The 17164-nt window shown below is 47.2% G+C and overlaps 1 protein-coding gene and 1 pseudogene across 6 annotated transcripts in view; one reads left to right on the top strand and one right to left on the bottom strand.

Annotated features, from left to right (window-relative positions):
- The first annotated feature begins 1871 nt into the window (after window positions 1-1871).
- LOC148852145 (camphor resistance CrcB family protein) overlaps window positions 1872-17164 on the top strand; it is a 30788-nt gene continuing 15495 nt past the window's right edge. Inside the window, exons 1-3 of one of the 6 annotated variants that reach the window (XM_088942465.1) lie at window positions 1872-2613; window positions 3721-3777; window positions 16142-16268. The gene's annotated coding sequence lies outside the window, so the exon portion shown is untranslated. The remainder of the gene's footprint in view (window positions 2614-3720; window positions 3778-16141; window positions 16269-17164) is intronic. The other 5 variants (XM_088942464.1, XR_016098639.1, XR_016098638.1 and 2 more) reach the window with 5 other exon arrangements.
- On the bottom strand, window positions 15143-15725 carry LOC148852146 (aldehyde oxidase GLOX pseudogene; annotated as a pseudogene).

Here is a 17164-nt window from a genome sequence, read left to right as displayed (position 1 = left end):
ACATAATTATTTAATTATTTAAGGTAACTTTGCGAAATTAATTTTTTGAATATTTAGTTACACTAATTTTATAGGGATATTTCATTACAATAATTTCCAAATATTGTTTTTCTTAATATTCTTTTATTTTATTGGTTGGGAAAATATTTTGTAGTTTTTAATAATTATTGAATAATAATAAATTATAATATTTTGAAAATTGTCATTTTTTGTTTCAGGTTTTCTCTATTATACATGCGCATCTTATCTGATTTATAATATATAATATAATATGAATTACAATTTTTTTCCAGGTTACCTTTGTTCGATATATTGTGAATGCATTAAATACTATGTCCTTCAATGTATGTTTTGTATTGCGAAAATCTAGGGTGCCGAAAAGAGTACCATAAGAACTTTAACCCTCACCGGTAAATTTTGATAAATATCATTTGATTGGTTAATATGTTTATCATACCGGTTGATTGTTTGCAAGTTTTTCAGATATAATGTCTTTAAATCTATTTTATATTTTGTTGATATTGTTTTTCTAAAATTTCTTTTCTTACATGAATGTATAGTTAAATTATTTATTTTGTTACAATAAATACATAGGCTTTATTTATATTTTGTTATAATTAAATCACTATTTTTACATTATTCATTTGATGAGTTATATGATTACCCTTGCTCTACTCACTATATCATTTACATAAGTTCACTATATAATTGGCATTCAATGTATCCTTTTGATCCTTTTTTCATTAAATTTATATGGGTTTTTTTGTGTATCACATGGGTTCCTACTAGTTTTAGATAGGGCTGCAAGTCAGGCCGGATTAGGTGGATTGAGGTCAATCCTAGCATAACCCTAAGTTCTAAACCTTCAATCCTAACCCTAACCCCTTCTAAATTCCTTCAACCCTAACCCAACCCAACCTTCTTCTCATCTCTTAAAATCTCATACAACTATTTAATCTCAAATTTTTATTCAATTTTCACTATATATATATATATGTCAACATCCAATTTTTACTCAGTTTGCTACTTGAACCCCAATTTATTCCACATTCCCAATCAAATCCTTCCAATCTCTCTGGAACACCTAAAAATCCAAAAAACCCGAATTTATCTCGAGAGACCTCAAATCCACTACTAAATCTATCCGATGCCAATCCAATGGCCTTGATCAACCCCTATTTACATCTTAACCCTCAGATTAGACACCACCATCAAAATCAAGACCTTCCAAAATACTTACTAACAAATCTCAACTCAAAATTCCTTCGTTTATTCTCTCATTAAGCAAAGATTCCATTTAGACCCTAATATATCCGTTTGTAAAATTTCAACCAAAAATACCCTTGATTGCTCCTTTATTGCACAAAGATTTCATTTTGAGGCTTTGGATTAATCGAAATCAAGCATTTTCTAGATCTACCCTATTTGGGCCCAATCTGATGCCCTCTGATCAACCCAGGATGCTCAAAAACCCTACCTTGTAAATTTCAACAAAAAATACCCCTATTTACCCATCCATCTAAAGTGATTTAGTTTTGGCCAATCTTAATAGTATGCATACACAAAACTTTGGGAATATTTCCCATGAATAATAACTAATAAGTATGGGAGATGTTCCCAATGTATGATCAGATGTGCATATAAGGCGCAAGGTGTGAGGAGCATATTGGTCCACTCTTTGTGGTCAACCCTATCTCAATCCTGCATTTTTAATCTAAAAATCCCCACCATTGAACCAGAACCCTTGGCTTGACCCCTAGACCGGTTTTGGCCCGAGTTCACAAAAGTACAAAGTTGCCCCTCAACTTCCAAAAAATTATGAAATTACCATTATCTCCCTTTTCTTCTCACTTTGCCTAACCGCCGAATTCACAAGGGGAATGAAATTTTCGAAAAGGGATTGATCATCGTCTCTTTCCTGCGAACGGAACAGGGGGCACACGTCCTCCTCGCGGCGACCGTGAACCAGTGGCGGCGGCGAAACCTTCCTCATTCCGGTCAGATCTTTCCACCGAAGGTCCTTCCTCTTTCTCTCACACCCTCTTTTCTATTCCTAGCGTCTCCCTCACTCCCAACTACACCGCTAATCTGAGATTGGAAATCAACTATTCATCGTCTTCCTCTCGACGAAAAGAGCAGCGGCAGTAGAACGGTCGCCCCTACATCTCCGGCCTCTCTTTCTTCCTCCTCTCTTTATTCTCGCATCCCTCTCTCCCCCTCTCTTCTCCGTTATCATCGCCCCCATTTTTCTTCCAGCCGGAAAACAGAAACCCAAAATCATCTTCGTCTTCATCCTCTCGCATCGACGGCGACCGAACGGGGGGCGTCGGTTCGTCATCCCCAACCACTTGACATACAGCGGTGGATCGGCGTCGGAGCGTCGCCCCCTGTTCATCATCTACTCGAATAAATCCGATACCGTTCCGGGCAACCGCGATTCGGCACTTTGCAAAGCTCACACTGGCAGTCGATTGTAGTCGAAGTCGAGCATCAATCTTCACGCTAACCAACTGAAAAGTAAGTAGGCGTTTTTGAACCCCAGCAACGGCCCCGTCAACTCTTAGGCTACACTACAAACCAACATTTTCACATTTTTGGTTCTCTAGACCGCCGGTGAGTTATGCATCCTAATTTTCTCTGTCTGTTTACAGTGGGTTTGAGTATGAGGCTTGTCAGATTTTCCTGGTGTAATTTGTTTAATCCTGATTATTAGAATGCTAGTTCACCGATGGAAAAAGTATAACATGATTCAGGCTCTTAGGACTGCAACGAATTCTGACCTGGTGCTATTTGATATAGTCGGAATTGGGGGATGAACATCACTGTGAACTTTGTGGTAATAGAGGTATCAAAGAAGACAAAAAATACATAATGAAGAGATAAATGACATATAATACCAGTATAAAAACATAAATAAGAGAACCTTAGGCTGAGGTTGGAAAGAGAACAAATGCAAATATGTACATATTAAATACATATAAAATAATAGGTTTTGCACTCTGCATATTTGTATTTATACTCCTTTTAAATTTGGCTTTAGATAAGATGATAGGGTAAAAGAATCTAATCATAAAAAGGAAAATAAAAATAAAAAGAAGTAATAGAAATAAATAGAAAGATATAACAATAAATGAAATAAAAAATAACTTGAGAGAATAGGACATTGTAAGAAATGATAAGATAAGTGAAAATAGATAGGTAAATAAATAAATATATAAAAATGAAAAAGAAAGAAAAAATATATAAAAAAATAAAAAAGAGTAAAAAATAACCTCATAAAAACAAATACACAAATAGAGTCACATAAGAAAATAACAACAAAATAAATAATTGGCAAAATCATAACAAAAAAATAAAAAGTAAAATTCAAAAAAGGAAAATAATAAAAAATAAAATACAAAAAAGTAAGTAAATAAAAGAAATAAATAATAGAGAAAATAACAAAAATAAAAAAAAAATAATAAGCAAGTTTCTCTTGTAGGTTTTGTTCTTGATATGTTTTGGTTTATTGATTTTTAATGTGTGCCTTCATTTAATTGAATGATAACTTATTTTTGTTTGTGCCTATTTGGAACCTCATGTGGGCCTTGCCTATTGGATCCGGGAGAGGGGTGCTTAAACCCTTCCCCCTCCCATTCGAGTCTTACTTGTACTGGTTAATTGGTGCATAGTCCTTTGGAGTCACTACTAAAGCAAAATGTTTTTGAAAATCATTTTCAGAGATCTCATCACCTTCATTTCCTCAACTGATAGGTGCCGATTCCAAATCCAACCCAAGTGAGCTGTTTTCTGACGTTCATAACTTTAATCTTATGTTTTATTAATATTTGTTTGTTGATGTTTTTATTTATTCTTTTAGTACAAAAATCGAAAAAAAAGCATTTAAAATGACTATAGTTTATTATGAGTTATGACTTATGATAAATCTTTTATGGGCATTAAATATTAGAAAGGAGATGAAGAATAAAATATTCAAAAAACATAAATATGTTATTGAGGTTTTCATCTTTCCTTTGCGATTAAGTGAATTGATTATTTTAAAAGAAAGGCATAATAGTATGTAATGAGGGCTATACAACTATCATACATCTAAACAAATTGATGTATGATATATCATATATAACATATATTTATATATGACATGTATATAGAGTTAGGTTTAGGTTAGATTGGGTTATCCAAGGGTCAACCCTAACCCAACTCAAAATTAAGTCAAATTCATAAATTTCAACCCTAACCCTAACATGAGAATCAATGTACCCAACCAATGGGATATTTTGGATTGGGTTCGGACCCAAGTTTCAGCATTTTTAGAATACTTGAATTCCATGCTCTCTTTTCCGTGACACTTGTCTAAGTCTAACCATTGCACAAGTGCACTCTACTTATGCCTTCTCTTTATTAGATGTCGGCTCTTCCGCATCCGACAAGTCATTACCAGATAGATCATCTGACAAAGAAGTTGTAAACGTCGTTGTTAATTTTGATTCTCCCATAGATGTTGAGTACTCTGACGAAGCTCCCTCTTATGGCCTGAAAGTACGACCCTTTTGGTGTGCCACCGCAAATCAGAGCTTCGGCTTTGATTCATGGTGGCTTCAACTTCTTCAGCGGGAGAAGAATAGAAGAGCCCATGCTCGGGTAGCACCTTGCATGGTTATCGGGCAATTTCGGGAACCTTTTTACGACAATGTTTCTTGTATAGTCGAGCAAAATTGTGCCGTTGTTGGCGAAAACGAAAAGGTTGTTGATGGAGCGTGATCCGGCTGGTCTTAGCTGTCCGTTGCCTTGCTTCTAAACGGGATAGCAGGGAACCTGAAACGGAAGAGATGGGAAAGATCCGGGGGGAACCCAGTGTAGAGGCTCCGAAGCTCAAGTTAGAATCATTCAAAAGCAAGGTAATATCAGATAGCGCAAAGTTTGCATACCTCCGTTGTCGGGGGGCAGGGGGCTCTTATAGTCACTTCGTGTACTCGTCCAGAGGCCCTTGTCAGGTCGGGTATGATTACCCTTGTGCTTGTCAACTCGGCCGTCGTCCTTTCTGTTAGGACAGAACCGTCACTGCCTAACCGTCTAACTGGAAATGACGGCGTCAGTGGCGGTGGCAGGTGGCCGTTTAGAGTGCTGCTGCCAAACGTCAGATCCCAAGTCAGTCAGGCGTGGCGCCCTCGGGCACGGACTTCCCTAGTGTCAGGCATGGTACGACTTGTTTGGCTTTGGTGCCCAGAAGATGATGCGAAGTGCTGAGCGAAGCGGTCTTGAGCTCGGAGGTATCCCGAACTGTTACAAGGTGGGTCAGTTCGGCGAAGTGTATCCCGAGCTGTTACAGGGTGGCAGTTCGGCGAAGTCCATCCCGAGCTGTTACAAGGGTCAGTTCGGCGAAGTGTATCCCGAGCTGTTACAAGGTGGCAGTTCGGCGAAGTCCATCCCGAGCTGTTACAAGGTGGCTGTTCGGCGAAGTCCATCCCGAGCTGTTACAAGGGTCAGTTCGGCGAAGTCCATCCCGAGCTGTTACAAGGTGGGTCAGTTCGGCGAAGTGTGCCCTTGTTCCCGCCTAGGCTTGGCCCCTTTTGCCGAGCTGTCGTTTCTGCCACGTGTCACATAATAAAGAGGTCGGGCCAAATCTTCCTTCATCAATTGCCCCCCACTCCTTGCGCCGAGGGTCTTGCCATGGCGCGGGGAGTTTTCGCGAGGTAGCTGGTGGATTTGTCCCGTCCTTCAAACCTTCACCGTACGAGATGCTTTTGCTAGGGTTCTTTCAGTTTTTGAGAAGGCTGGAAACGTGCTTACTCAAGAATGCTGGTGGTTGTGACCGCGCGTTTTAAATTTCAAACCAACTCGCGCCGCTGGGACGTGACAGTGGGTCATTTCAAAAAGGCACGTCACTGCTGTACGTGCGCGGTCGACTGTCAGGGAGACGTACGACGTGTCAGTTTCGAAAAGACGCGTATCGAAGCGATGTCGGTTTCAAAAAGACGTGCTGACGTTTCGCTTTTCTCGGAAAGACGTGCGCTCGTCACGTCTCGACCTTAAGGGTTGTGCGGTTGGTAGGAACGTGGGCCATCGGATCGTCTTCGGTCTGCACGGTCGATTCTTGGTTACTGTAGATATAAATAGTGGGGGACCTCGGTTGTTGTCACTTCTGCGATTTTTCTATTGAGTTCGCATCCAACCCTTCAGCTCGCGTCCAAGTCTTTTCCAGCTCGCATCAAGGCCGGTTATACAGTTCACGGTTCTTTGGTATTTCTTCAAACCTTCCGGTGAGTACTTTCTTGAATTCGTCTTTTCCCCCAATGTCTAGATTTGATAGCTCAGACGACTCTTCGAGTAGGGCCGATGTAGGTTCCACCAACCGAGCCGTGTCTCCAGACTGCCTCAGTGATCCTGAGGTGGAGTTTGAGGACTACGAACCAGCAGGTTGAGTCACTTCGGGCAGTTTGGCGTCTACCTCCCGCCGAGGTCGGATGCTAGACCGGTTTGGCCCTTCGACCATGACGCCTGAGGGGCTTCAATCCATACTTCTGTCTTACAATCTTCATGGGGGGTACACATACTTTATTCCTTCGGGTAGCTTTCCTTGGGAACACGGTCCCGTCGAGATCGTGATTTTTTGAGAGCAGCTTGCTGCAGGGTTGCGACTTCCTTTCCATCCCCTTCTCGTCGAAGTCATAAACCACTTTGGTGTCACCATTGGCCAGCTTCCGAACTCCATTCGGAACCTGGTGGGGACAATTTCCCTTTTTTGCGAGCAGAACTTTCCCTTAGACTTAGAGATATTCTCCTCTATCTTGATGCTCAAGAGACAGGCGGGTTCTCTTCCTGGGGGGAGACGAGCGTATTACCTTTCTCCTCGCCAGGGTTTCAAGCTTCTGCACGATCTTCCTAATAAGGTCCCGGCTTGGAAGTGGGACTACTTCGGCGTGCGAAGTGCACAAGGATGGCCCTTTCAGACCGGGTGGGGTGAGGCCGCTCCCGATTTGGGCGTAACTCTTGATAAAGAGACGGTGAAGGGTCTCCGGCAATGGGCACGGCAAGGCTTAAAGTGCCACCACTACTTAACGGAGGCTAAGCTTTTTGCAGCCGGCCTGAGTTCGGGTAGGTTTCTGGCTATGCAGCTTTTTTTTTTTTTTTTGATGTCGAACTCGTTTCTGTAGGTGTGATGGATGCGGAGAGAACTCGTGGGGGGCGTTTTTTCCAAGGTATGAAGAGGAGGAAGCGGGTCGCCAAGCGAACTCGTAACGAGCTGCCCCTGGATGAGGAGCCCCAAGCTCCAGACCATACGCTAGAGGATCTGCCCAGGGAGCCCGAAGTGACTCCACCGGTGCACAAGACTGCGGGGCGCCTTACGCTGAAACCACTCATACGGGCGCTCCTGCTCACTCTGGGTCTGCTCATATGCGGGCTGGTCCCTCAGGCTCGGGAGCTCAAGGGGAGTTTAGGAGTGTGTTGACGCCGAACTACGCTCTTCAGAAGAGTAGGGACGCTACTTTCCCCGAGGAGGTCGTGGCGTGGACCGATCTTCCCTTGAATCAGGTCGCTTGCCGCGCCGTAACACATGTCATGGTGGTAAGCTATTGTCTTCCTTTTTTATTCTGTTGCTTCTGCTGTCATTTTGCTCACTTATTTCTTTTGGTAGGTGAATTCTTCGATTCATGCCTTGGCGGCCCAAGTGGAGAGGAGCTCGCGACAGGCGCGAGCTGCTGAGGCTGCAGCTCATGCTGCTGAAGAAGCCTTCCGTGCTGCAGAGGCAAATACCCGGGCTGCTGAGGCGGCTGCTTATGCTGCTGAAAAGGCTGCTCGCGTCGCGGCGGCCAGATAGGCGAGGTCTCAACGTGACGCCGAGGCCATGGGGGTAGTTGTCAAGCATATGGCGGACTTGAAGTTGGATTTGCAGCATCAAGTCGAGTATCTTCAGGAGGACATTAGGGAGAGAACACAGATTTTTTCCCAAGGCATTGAAGACGCCAAGAAGAAGGCAGTTGAAGACTACATTGCCTCCCTGCGTTTTGACGATCTGATGGTGGACTCTTACGAGGGGGTTCAAGTTGAGCCGGTGGATGATCCGGAATACATACCCCAACCTCGATGTAAGTGCCATAACCACTTCGCGTATAACTCAGGAGATGGCCAATGCTGCCGATGGCGAGCCGGACTCTGAAGGAGAGGCAGGGCCTTCGGGTGTTGTTGAAGTGCCTTCCGATGGCGAAGAAGTGGCTCCGGGCATGTAAATTTTTTTTTTTTTTAGCCAGTGTACTGTTTCTTGCAATGGAGTGTCTTTTTCCCCTTGCTCATCTTCCCAAGCTGTTTCTTTGTCGGGTTTTTAAATTTTCATGGCCTTTTATGCCGCGAATTGATTTTTGCCGAGCTGATAATGTGCTGAAGTTCCTCGGCTTGCCTTGTGGCACATGGCCTGATTTCGTCCACTTCGCTAGGTGGTTTATAGATAGTATCACCTCAAGTTCACGATGTTCCACGTTCGGGGTACTTGTTTGCCTTCCAAGGTTTCGAGTTTGTATGCGCCCCCGAGCGTTGTTTTTACTTTATAGGGCCCTTCACAATTAGGTCCAAGCTTGCCGACGCCGGGTTCGGGCACCATAATCTTACGGAGGACCAGGTCGCCGACTCGGAAGCTTCGTTGCTTTACTCTGCTATTGTAGTAGCGAGCTACCTGCTGCTGGTATGCCGCTGTTCGGATGTGCGCGAGGTCCCTTACCTCGTCCAGTAGGTCGAGGTTGGTGCGTAACTCGTCTCCGTTCGTCCGATCGTCGTATGTTTCTAATCGCAACGTTGGTATTTCGATTTCCGCCGGGATCACCGCTTCAGTGCCGTAGGTGAGGTTGAAGGGGGTTTCTCCCGTGGCTACTTTTTCGGTCGTTCGGTGAGCCCATAAGACACTTGGTAGCTCTTCGGCCCACAATCCCTTAGCACGATCCAGACGTGCTTTCAGTCCGCGCAAGATGGCTCTGTTCATCACTTCCGCCTGACCGTTTGCCTGTGGGTGCGCGACTGACGTGAAATTTTGCCGAATCCCCATGTCCTCGCACCACTCTTGGAACTTGATATCCTCGAACTGTTTGCCGTTGTCGGAGATTAGAACCCGAGGTAATCCGAACCGACATACTATGTTCTTCCAAAAGAAGTTCTGTATGTTTCGGGCCGTAACAGTTGCCAGAGGTTTGGCTTCTATCCACTTCGTAAAGTAATCTACTGCAACAACTAAGAATTTTCTTCCGCCTGTTGCTGGTGGGAATGGCCCTAGGAGGTCGAGGCCTCATTGTGCAAAGGGCCATGGGCTGGCGAGGTATTTGAGGTCGGAGGTAGGTTGATGGTGGATGTTAGCGTGCTTCTGACACTTGTCGCATTTTCTGACGAGCTCGACAGCTTCTGCCTTCATCGTTGGCCAGTAGTATCCTTGTCGAAGTGCCTTTTGGGCGAGTGCTCTGCCCCCCAAGTGTCCACCGCACAGGCCTTCATGAGTGTCGCGGAGTACAAACTCGACTTCGGTAGGTCGCAGGCACCGCAAATAGGGGAGCGTGTACGACCGTCGGTATAACCGTTCGTCTATTATGACATATTTGGCCGCCTGGCGCTGCACCCTCTTGGCCGCATTGCGTTCTGCAGGGAGGGTTTCGTCTATCAGGAAGCTCGCGAGTGGATCGATCCAGCTCGGCTCTGCTTCTAAGATGGGAGCGACCTCCTCTGTCCCCCCGAGAATACTAGGCCGAGGTAAGTCCTCTATGTACATAGTTCTCATATTGTTGTGACTCGTGCTGGCTAACCGGGACAGGGCGTCGGCCTCAGTGTTTTCGGACCTCAGGATTTGCCTGATGATGTGTGACCGGAAGTTGAGCAGGGCTTCTTTTACTTTGGCCAAATATGCGATCATGGAGAGATCGCGTGCTTCGTATTCGCCGGTAACTTGGTTTACCACGAGATGAGAATCGTTGCAGATGACCAAGTGTTTTGCCTTAACCTTTCGCACTAGGTCCAGCCCTGCGATCAGTGCTTCGTACTCTGCCTCGTTGTTGGATGCCGCGAATTCAAAGCGTAGTGCGTACTCTACTTTTGTGCTGCTCGGGCCGCACAAGACTATTCCAGCTCCGCTGCCCTGCCGGTTCGAGGAACCATCCACGTGAAGGATCCAGGGCTCCTCATCCCAATTCTCTCCTCGCCTGATCAGGAGAGATGCCACACTGGGTGCTACTTCACGGGGTTCGAACTCTATGGGCTCAGGAGCTCCGGGTTCACCACAAATGGGGACCTCGGGCTCGACCTGTGGGGCTTCGTGGCTGAAAGTGCACTCGGCGATAAAATCTGCCAAAGCTTGGGCCTTGATAGCGGTTCTCGGTTTGTACTGGAGGTCGTACTCGCTGAGTTCGATGGCCCATTTCGTCAATCGACCGGAGACTTCGGGTTTGAGTAAAACTTGTCTAAGAGGTTTGTCAGTTAGGACGATGACGGTGTGAGCCTGGAAGTACGGACGGAGTTTCTGAGCTGCTATTACTAGGGCGTATGCTAGTTTTTCTATCTCCGGGTACCTTGCCTCTGCTCCCTGCAAAATTTTACTAACATAATATATGGGTCATTGGACCCGGTCTGTTTCCTTTATTAGTATCGAACTGACCGCCTCGTCGTTCGCCGAGAGGTACAGTTGTAAGACCTCGCCCACCTCGGGCCAGGCTAAGGTTGGCACACTAGCGAGGTAACCTTTTAGTTCGTCGAACGCAAACTGGCAGTCCTGGGTCCATTCGAACCCTTTGCCTTTGACTGCCTTGAAGAAGGGTAGGCAACGGTCTGCTGACTTAGATAAGAAGCGGCTTATAGCGGCTATGCGGCCGTTTAGCCTCTGAACCTCTTTTACTTTCCGAGGTGGTTTCATATCTAGAATGGCTTTTATTTTGTCCCGGTTGGCCTCAATACCGCGCCGATTGACAATGTAGCCTAGGAACTTGCTCGAGGTGACGCCGAAGACACACTTGTTGGGATTCAACTTCATGCTAAAGTGACGCAGGATTTGGAAAACAGAATCTAAGTCTTGTATTAACTCTTGTGAAAACTGAGTCTTGACGACCATGTCGTCTAAATAGCACTTTATCTTCGTACCAATCAGGGGTCGAAATAGCTTATTTACAAGTCTTTGGAAAGTTGCCCCGACGTTTTTTAGTCCGAAGGGCATGACTTTGTAGCAATACAGGCCGAACTCGATTATGAAGCTGGTTTTTTCCTCATCGGATGGGTCCATCCTAACTTGGTTGTAGCCCGAGTAGGCGTCCAGGAAGCTTAGCAACTCGTTTCCCGAGGTCGCGTTCACTAGGCGATCAATTCTGGGGAGGGGGAAGCAATCTTTCGGGCAAGCTCGGTTCAGGTCGGTATAGTCGATGCACATGCGCCACTTGCCGCTTGCCTTTTTTACCAACACCGGGTTGGCCACCCAGCTCAGGTAGTGGACTTCCCTTATGAAGTTTGCTGCGAGGAGCTTCTCAACCTCCTCGTCGACCGCTCTCCAGCGTTTTGGGGCTAAGTTGCATTTCTTCTGTCTAACGGGTCTGACTACAGGGTTAGTATTAAGTTTGTGAGTTATCAGTCCGGGGCTAATGCCGGGCATGTCGGCCGCGGACCAGGCAAAAATTTCTAAATTTTGAAGTAAAAAACTCACCAGTTCGACTCGTAGGGGGTCTTCGATGGAAGCTCCGATGCTTAGTGTGCGAGCTGGGTCCGTAGCTGATGTCGGGGATTGCGACTGTTTCCTCCGTGGGCGAAGCTCGCTCCTCACCTTGCTCTGCCGGCTGCTCCAGCTTGAGGTCGTCGGCCGCCTTGGTTTTTCCCTTTAGGGCGGCAACGTAGCACTTGCGGGATTCGAGCTGGTCGCCCCGCGCTACCCCTATACCGAAGTCCGTAGGGAACTTCATGGCCAAATAGTAGGTGGAGACCGCCGCCCGTAGGACATGCGTGATCGGCCGCCCTATTATGGCATTGTATGGGGAGGGGGTCGCTACTACCAGGAAATCATGGTTGAGTCTGACCGCACAAGGCCATGCGCCGACTTCCACAGGGACAGTTACTTTTCCGAGGGGCCTAACTTCCTCTCTGCTGAAACCTACCAGGGGAGTGTTCGCGGGCTTCAGTTCGCTCCTCTTTAACTGCAGTTGGTCAAATGCCGATTTGAAGAGGATGTCCGCTGAGCTGCCCGAATCTACGAGTACGCGCCTGACCTCGAAGTCGCTGATCCTTAGCTTAATGACAAGCGCGTCATCATGGGGGTAGTGAACTCCTCGCGCGTCGTCCTCCGTGAAAAAGATTGGTTCTTCGGTCTTTGGTCTCTTTGGGGGGTTCCTTTCTTCGAGGGCCGCTTCGTGAACTGAAGTCCGGGCTGCTGCCGAGGTACACCCCGCTACCACTGATCCTCCCACTATTACATGGATGGTTCCCCGAATTGGCCTCTCTTCCAGAGGCTGCTTCTGCAACGGTTCGGCAGGTCTGTTGCTAGACTCGGGTGCATCCTTTTCGTGCTCCCCTTGCCGACCTGCTTTATTGTTATTGTTGTGCTGTACAAAGTTTCTCAAGTATCCGCGACGGATGAGTCCCTCTATCTCATCCCGGAGGTTATTACACTGTTCGGTGCTATGACCATGGTCTCTATGGAAACTACAATACAAATTATTGTTTCTATCATTCGAATTTCCCTTCAAGCGAGGTGGCCACTTAACGTACGGAGCGTCTTTGATCGTCATTAAGATCTCTGTCCGCCTCGTGTTTAACGGCGTGTAGTCCGTCCGAACTGCTAGGGGGGCCCGGAAGGACTGGTTCGGCTTCGGCTCTCGGGTCGGGTTTTTTCTATTCACCGGGTTGGAGAGCTCACCTTCTCTCTTTCTTTTCTCGTTCCCGCCTTCGGTTCGTTGGTTGATTTCTTCCTCTGTCCTCATGAACTTATCCGCGAGTTTGAGGAATTCGGCCACGGTCGCGGGCTGGTTGGCCACCATGTGCCATTTGAACTCTTTGTGCATCACCCCTCTTTTGGCCGCCGCAAGCTGCACTGCGGGATCCAACCGCGGTATTTGCAAGCATGCTTCGTTGAACCGCTTGATGTAGCCCTAAATAGATTCTCCTTCTCTTTGGACCACTCCGAAGATGCTTTCCTTTGTTATGGGGCACCGTCGGCTGGTGACGAAGTGTGTGGTGAAGACTTGCATGAACTGGGCCCAGCACTTTATCGACCCGGGGGCCAGGTTCCTGTACCAAGTGCGGGCTACCCCCCTGAGGGTGGTGGTAAAGGCCACACACATGCACGATTCGCTAGCCTTGGCGAGGTGCATTTGCGACTGAAAGGCGTCAACGTGGTCGTTGGGGTCGAAGGACCCGTCGTACTTGTCCAGAGATGGGAGCTTGAAGTCTCTGGGTAAGGGGACCGCCAGGAGTTCCGATGCGAGGGGGGAACGAACGGAGAGAGCCGGGGTAGCCCCTACCTCGTCCGAGCTCGTGGCTTTGCCTCTGAATTCCGACAAGGCGCGGGTGGCGGTTTGGCGACTTTGCCGGCGCCTTCGCCGTTGAGCGGGCCTTGTGCTGGCGCTGCTGGCCTCCGTGTTACCGAGCTCGATGGGCCTGGAGTGCTGGTAGTCTGTCACCAGGGTGCTGAATCGGTTTTCGGTGAGCGGGAGCTCGGGCTTGGAGTGCCGGGGTGCTGACCTCGCGGGCGAGGTTCCTGACCCACCCGCGGGTTGCGAGGCGGGGATGACATTTTTCTCTCTTCGGCCTGGGGACGAGGCCTGGCTGTTGGGGTGGTTCTGAGGCCGGGAGGCCTTCGCCTGGCGGGGGCGCCCATCCTGTGGGGAGGCCTTGACCGGGAACTGCTGTTGATAGTGATACTGGGAGATGTTGTGCAGCACTTGGTGCTGGTGAAGCTGGTGTTGCTGGAACTGTTGCATTTGGGCTTGCATTACCCGCATGCACTGCATCAGGTCCTCCAATCGGTCTTGGCTAGCTGCCAGGGGGACGGCAGTTGGTTCAGTGAAGGTTGTCTCAATGGGGAGAGGAAAGGGGACGTTTGTGGTAGGAGGGTTTACGGGTGCCACTGCTTGTGGCGTGTTCAGGATGGGGATCCCATCCGCCGAAAGGGGGATGGTGAACTGTCCAACGCACACTATGGGGACCTGAAGTTGCTCGCCGGTGGCGTTTGTCTCCGTGCCACGTCCTGTGTTGCTGGAGGAGGCCATGAGTGTTGGGTTTTTTGAAGAAAAAAGGGGGTATCGAAGTTTGGAGGGAGGCTTTTTGAAGTGTTTTCCCACAGACGGCGCCAATTGATGGAGCGCGATCCAGTTGGTCTTAGCTGTCCGTTGCCTTGCTTCTAAACGGGGTAGCAGGGAACCTGAAACGGAAGAGATGGGAAAGCTCCAGGGGGAACCCGGTGTAGAGGCTCCGAATCTCAAGTTAGAATCCTTCAAAAGCAAGGTAATACCAGATAGCACAAAGTTTGCATACCTCCGTTGTCGGGGGGCAGGGAGCTCTTATAGTCACTTTGTGTACTCGTCCCGAGGCCCTTGTCAGGTCGGGTATGATTACCCTTGTGCTTGTCAACTCGGCCGTCGTCCTGTCTGCTAGGACAGAACCGTCACTGCCTAACCGTCTAACTGGAGATGGCGGCGTCAGTGGCGGTGGTAGGTGGCCGTTTAGAGTGCTGCTGCCAAACGTCAGATCCCAAGTCAGTCAGGCGTGGCGCCCTCGGGCACGGACTTCCCTAGTGTCAGGCATGGTACGACTTGTTTGGCTTTGGTGCCCAGAAGATGATGCGAAGTGCTGAGCGAGGCGATCTTGAGCTCGGAGGTATCCCGAACTGTTACAAGGTGGGTCAGTTCGGCGAAGTGTATCCCGAGCTGTTACAGGGTGACAGTTCGGCGAAGTCCATCCCGAGCTGTTACAAGGGTCAATTCGGCGAAGTGTATCCCGAGCTGTTACAAGGTGGCAGTTCGACGAAGTCCATCCCGAGCTGTTACAAGGGTCAGTTCGACGAAGTCCATCCCGAGCTGTTACAAGGTGGGTCAGTTCGGCGAAGTGTACCCTTGTTCCTGCCTAGGCTTGGCCCCTTTTACCGAGCTATCGTTTCTGCCACGTGTCACATAATAAAGAGGTCGGGCCAAATCTTCCTTCATCAGTCGTCGTTGACGTTGAGGTGAACACAAGGGTAAAGATTATTCTCCACATTGGGATCATTGGTTTGCGACAGAAACGGAAGATCGAATAGAGTCGGTCGATGAGGATTTCGGGTAAAACTCATAATTGAATTTATTATGCCCACCATTGATGACAGACTGGCCATCCGGTTGTAAATGGTAGGTCGCATACCATTGTGGAGCAAGGAGCCCGAAGCTATTCTCGTCCTAGTCATAACCATTGCACGGAGCGAAAATTCTAACCGAATGTTCACCATCGTTGGATCCCCCAGTTTGGATGAGGCGCCCGTCAAGGGAGACAGAGCCCGACGAGCACCAAACGTCGGTTTGGACCATTAGAGGCCGTATTGAATTGGACGAAACATCATACTCGGCTGAGTGAGCGGTACAGTTGACGTGCAGAACAATGTCCTTGGGGTCGGGATAGCACTTGCCATGTGGCAAAGCCAGCATCGACTTGTCGAAATCTGTTCGATCCAATATCACAACTCAGTCATTGTGAAGTAATTGCATGTGCATCACAAATATATCAATACTGTGCTTTAGGAGGTCTCACTTACCTCCTCCGCCGGTCGCATGTGCTAGTCTCGGCCAAGATATTGTTACTGTAAGGAAGAGCAGCAGCGAGACAAAGAAGCAGGACAGAGGCGATGTTAAAGTCACCACGACTTAGTTTGAATGGTTTGTGTGTGGCCGAAAGCTGCTCAGTCTGTGCCTTTAAATAAGTAAAAAGGATTATAGTTTGAATGATCTGAAAGAAGAGGAAAAAGATGACTAATATTTTTGTCTTTATTTAAAAAAAATAATCTATTTTCTAAATTTTATTAAAATATTATTTTTATTAGGGCCCAAAAGATGCTAATGGTCCCATTCCAATATTCAATTCATAAACATATTCTCACGTGTCATCAATATAGCCGTAAATTTGACTGCAAAAAGTAACCACACTTTCAATCCATGATCACATGTGCGTATAGCAGGACCCTTTCGCTCTCTCTCCATAAACGAGCAAGCTGACCTCCTAAAGCGGTGGTGTCACTGGTGCTCCTCGTTGCCTGCGGCTCCCCAGTCCCAACTGGTTTGATATTGAGTATCGATTATCTGGTGCGCTCTTTTTCCCCTCTCCTTTCTTATCTTATCTGATGCATGTTTAGATATGATATTTTAATTCAATCCAAAAATATGTTACTGAGATAGAAATCGGGTGAAATTTATAATATTTCATGATTGGGGATGAGGAACTTTACGTCTTTTTTCTCGAATTCTTTTTCTAGGTTTTGGGGTGTTCTAGGAAAACAGGTGATTGGAGGAGAACAGACAAAGCCCACTTATTTTATTTGATATGTATCGAGTTTTAGTTTGTTTCTTTTCGCTTTTTGGTGGATTTGTTGGGTTAGTGGCGGACGATTCATTGGAGATTTTATTTGTATCTTTTCCGTGCTTTTCTTGGCGAACGGAGAGGGACTCTATCTCTCCGGCAAAAAGCCCTTCCTTGTCAAGACGTCTGAGCCGGGAATCCGACTCTACTCCTGGTTTTTGAAACCCCGCCACTTGAAGTATTTCTCTTAAACAGCTGGTTTTTGAAACTCCTCTTCGCCCACTGACACTAAGGGTGCACGTGCAACTTAGGTCGGGTTAACCGGATGCCAATTCGGGTCCAATCCAAATTTGAAGTTTAAGGTTGTATGACTTGTATCTAACTTAACTTCGGGTTGGGTCATGGTTGTGACCTTGGCCAACATGACCCCACCTAAACCCCTCTAGGCTATGTTTGGCATCACTCCACAGAATCATTAAGTGATTCACTGGATTCTTAAGATGAGAAACATTTTTGGATACGAATATGAGGTGTTTCTCATTACCGGATGAGAAATCGGTTCCGGAGGCAAGATTCTATGAGTCTCGCTTCTTACAAAATTAACGAACACACTCCCGTAATTTTGCGTGAAAATAGATAGGCTCAAGAAAAGCCTTCAGTTATTTTTCCATTCCATCTCTAC

The sequence above is a fragment of the Nelumbo lutea genome, chromosome 5, assembly GCF_056320005.1.
Source record: "Nelumbo lutea isolate HS-2025 chromosome 5, American lotus-T2T, whole genome shotgun sequence".
NCBI lineage: Eukaryota > Viridiplantae > Streptophyta > Magnoliopsida > Proteales > Nelumbonaceae > Nelumbo > Nelumbo lutea.
The sequence above is the reverse complement of the archived record's forward strand: the minus strand, read 5'-3'. Positions and strand labels throughout refer to the sequence as shown.